This window comes from Mustela putorius, unplaced genomic scaffold (assembly GCF_011764305.1).
Source record: "Mustela putorius furo isolate JIRA1106 unplaced genomic scaffold, ASM1176430v1.1 tig00000281_pilon_pilon_pilon, whole genome shotgun sequence".
NCBI lineage: Eukaryota > Metazoa > Chordata > Mammalia > Carnivora > Mustelidae > Mustela > Mustela putorius.
This window is the reverse complement of record NW_025421343.1, coordinates 2,172,219-2,176,634: the sequence shown is the minus strand read 5'-3', so window position 1 is coordinate 2,176,634 and position 4,416 is coordinate 2,172,219. Positions and strand designations below refer to the sequence as shown.

The window sequence follows — 4,416 nt, the reverse complement described above, 5'->3', positions numbered from 1 at the left end:
TATTCTTTTTCTAATGAATTTCTTTTTGGTCCTTTGTCAAAAATCAATTAACAATATACATGAGGGTCTATTTTCGGACTTTATTCTGTTCTATTAATCTATTTATCTTTTTACCAATACCACCATCTTGATTATTATAGTTTTATATTGCCTTGAAATCAGATAGTATCAATCTTTCAACTTTCTTTTCCAAAATTATTTTGACTATTCTGGTTCCTTTGCTTTTTCATATACAGCTTAGGGGTAGTTGGTAAATTTCTATCAAAATTATCACTGGGGGGGGCACCTGGGTGGCTTAGTTGGTTAAGCAGCCACCTTCTGCTCAGGTCATGATTCCAGGGTCCTGGGATCGAGCCCCACATCAGGTTCTATGCTCAGCAGAGAGCCTGCTTCTCTCTCCCTATGCCTGCCACTCTGCTTACTTGTGCTCTCTTTCTCTCTGCTAAATAAATAAATAATATATAAATTTTAAAAATCTTTTAAAAAAATCTCACTGGGCTTATTGGGCTTTCATTGAAAGCATAAACTAATACAGGGAATATTTTAAGGTTTTGGCAGTTTGACTAATGTTTAGATTTTACTTGTTTCTTTTTATATTTGTTTCTTCTCTGAGTTTCTTGGATCTGTGGTTTGTTATCCTTCAGTAATTTTGGAAAACTTATCAGCTTTTATCTCTTCAAATATTTCATCTTCCAAGTTTTTTCTCTCTTCTTCTGGGACTCCAATTTTATATTGTCCTACAGCTTTTGGGTCTTCTGTATTTTTAATCTTTTTTCTCTTTGTGCTTTAGTTTAAAAAATGTCTATTAAGCTACCTTTAAATACAGTGATTCTTTTCTCTTCTGCATCTAATCTATGGATAAACCTGCCAAAAGAATTTTTCTCTATCTCTGATATCACATCCCCCACCTGTATTTCTATTTGACTTTCCAATAGTTTTAACTTCAATGTTGAGGTTCCCCACCTGTGTAAGCCTATTGTCCACTTTCCCCATTAGATCCTTTAAAATATCAGTTGCAATTTTTTCAAGGTTCTTATTTGAGCATTTCAATATCTGGTTCATTTCTAGGTCTAGTTCTATTGATTGCCTTATCTCTTGATTTTTTTTTTTTTTTTTTGCTTTTTTCTTGTAATTTTTTGTTGAATGTTGAACATGTTATTAGAAAAATAGCAGAGACTGAGATAAATAGTACTTTTGCCTGGAGATGGGCATGATTCTTTTTCTGTGAGACCATTCATCTGTGTGGGTGTGTGGGCGTGGTTGTTGAGTTGCTCTTGTTGATGTTTAAAATGGGTTTGAGTATTGTTGTTGTCATAGCTATTTTCACATGTCTTGCAAATTCCTCCAGCAGTGGGCTACTGCTATCCACCCACTACTTACTATTCTTTCTTCTGTGCTCTGCTAAAGTGAAATAGTTTGTGTAATCCACCTCTCCTTAAATGGGCTATTCACTCTGAAATCTAGTTCATCTGGTACCTTTGTGACAACAGCTCTCTGATAGGTTTAAGAAACTCATAACTTTATAGATCATCTGGCTTTAAAAAAACAAAACAAAACATGGTTATGTGGGGAAGCAATGTTGCCTTGTGACTTACTACATCCTAAGAGAAAGTAGAATATTCTTGCCTTTTCACCCCTGTCTAGAAGATCATAGGTTTTTCTCCTTTGATCTAAAGATGTAGTGAATTATTTTAATGGTTTTCTATTAAAATGTGTTTATATTTTTTTGATAATGCCCATTGCATCATGTTGTATTATTCTTTTATTGTAGAGCTATTTTGATTTTCTAGCATTGATAAGCCGTTTTGTTTCCTTACTATATTTCTCATGTTTTAGTGTCATGATTAATCTAGGTTTATAAAATCAACTGGATCTTTTATATCTTTCTATTCTCTGTAAATGTTTATGTATCATGGAAATCCTCAATTTCATGAACATTTAAGTGATAAAACAGTCATTGCACCATTTTCTGAAGTAGTTCTGTATCAACCTCTTCAATTTCTTCCCTAATTATTGGTCTTTGAAGGCATTCTGTTTCTTGAATTCCTTATGGTTATTGGTATTTTCCAAGAAAATTATTTATTCTATTGAGTTCCTTAAAGTTTAGACTTGACTGGATTTGTAACCCTTGGTATAGGATGAGAAAGAAGGCCTTAGGTAGAGCCTCTGGGAGCACCAATATTCAAGAGCAGAGGAGGAAGAAATATTACATAAGAGTGTTGAGAAGGAGAATCCTGAGAAATGTGGAAAACTAGGAGTTTGTGAGAGTCTGGAACCACAGGAAAAGAGATTTTTCAAGATTGAAAGTAATCAAGCTGGGCCCATATTTCTTTGTCACATTAGGTAACTGAAGAAACTAGAAATTTATCCAGAATATTGAAGAAAAAAAAACAGATTCAAGAGTTCTCTTTGTAAGGTAAGTTTCCATTGTCTATTAAGACAATAGAAAACATTTTTTATTTAGATACCTCATCAGGAAAAATACCACATACTGATCTTCTGTGGAAAAAAAAAAAACCAAAACCTTAAGAATACAATCCAATTAACAAGTAGATAAAATAAGAAAGTTCACAAATGGGAGAGTCATGTTATGAAAGAAGCTGGTAACAGTAAAGTAATATGGACACAGAACTAAATCTAAATTATTGCAATTATTGTTGTGAAGCTGATTACTTTCTTAGAAACATTTAAAAATATAATAATAATAATAATGATAAAACTAGAGTAAAAATGTCAATCATTATGGAAAAAATTGAGAGGAGGAATTTAGGAGAAGTATGATGTAAACATATACTGGTTCTGTATCATTCACAGGGATGTCCTATTAATATTCTTTTATTTTTTTTTCAAGATTTTTTAAATTTATTTGACAGAGATCACAAGTAGGCAAAGAGGCAGGCAGATAGAGAGTGAGAGAAGGAAGCAGGCTCCCTGCTGAGCAGAGAGCCCAACGTGGGACTAGATCCCAGGACCCTGAGATCATGACCTGAGCCAAAGGCAGCGGCTTAACCCACTGAGCCACCCAGGCGCCCCTATTAATATTCTTTTAAAAGACACATTTTATTGAGGTATCATTTACAATAAAATGCACATATTTTAAGCATATGGGCCAATGAGTTTTGACAAATATATACAACCTCATAACCACCACTACAGTCAAGAAACAGAACCTTTTAATTGCTTTAGAAGTTTCACTCTTGCCCCTACTCGGTTAATCTCTGTCCTCCACCCCTGCCCCTGACCCCAGAAAACCTTTAATTTGTTTTCTATTTCTCTAGATTAGTTTTTCTAGAGTTTAACATAAACAGAGTCATGTAATATGTACTCTTTTGGATAAATGGGTTTTTGGAGCAGGGAGATGGAATAGGAGCTTACTCTGTCCACCCTACCTACCATCAACCTGGTATTGCAGTACCTCTAGGAATGATGCACCCCCCCACCTTATTAAAAAATAAATAAATAAATAAATAAAAAAGTAAAGGTGAAAAAATAATAAAGAAAACATTTGATACATGAGGGAAAACACTTGACATAATACAACTCTCCATGTATTCTTTTGTATCTGGCTTCTTTTCTCCAGTGTAGTATAATAGGCCTTAAAATCAATAGAGAATTTATCAGATATTAAACTGATAAGAACAGATACTGCACTTGGTCCCTGCCAAAAGACTGAGAAGTGATCACCTTTGTTTGTTTTTTTTTAAATTAATTTATTTATTTTCAGAAAAACAGTATTCATTATTTTTGCACCACACCCAGTGCTCCATGCTATCCGTGCCCTCTATAATACTCACCACCTGGTACCCCAACCTCCCACCCCCCCGCCACTTCAAACCCCTCAGATTGTTTTTCAGAGTCCATAGTCTCTCATGATTCACCTCCCCTTCCAATTTCCCCCAACTCCCTTCTCCTCTCTAACACCCCCTGTCCTCCATGATATTTGTTATGCTCCACAAATAAGTGAAACCATATGATAATTGACTCTCTCTGCTTGGCTTATTTCACTCAGCATAATCTCTTCCAGTCCCATCCATGTTGCTACAAAAGTTGGGTATTTATCCTTTCTGATGGAGGCATAATAATCCATAGTGTATATGGACCACATCTTCCTTATCCATTCATCTGTTGAAGGGCATCTTGGTTCTTTCCATAGTTTGGCGACTGTGGCCATTGCTGCTATAAACATTGGGGTACAGATGGCCCTTCTTTTCACGACATCTGTATCTTTGGGGTAAATACCCAGGAATGCAATGGCAGGGTCATAGGGAAGTTCTATTTTTAATTTCTTGAAGAATCTCCACACTGTTCTCCAAAGAGGCTGCACCAACTTGCATTCCCACCAACAGTGTAAGAGGGTTCCCCTTTCTCCACATCCTCTCCAACACATGTTGTTTCCTGTTTTGTTAATTTTGTCCA

General features: G+C 35.3%; 1 pseudogene; it reads right to left on the bottom strand.

The window, feature by feature from the left end:
* Positions 1–3,513: 3,513 nt before the first annotated feature.
* On the bottom strand, positions 3,514–3,681 carry LOC123391805 (annotated as a pseudogene).
* Between the last annotated feature and the right edge of the window lie 735 nt (positions 3,682–4,416).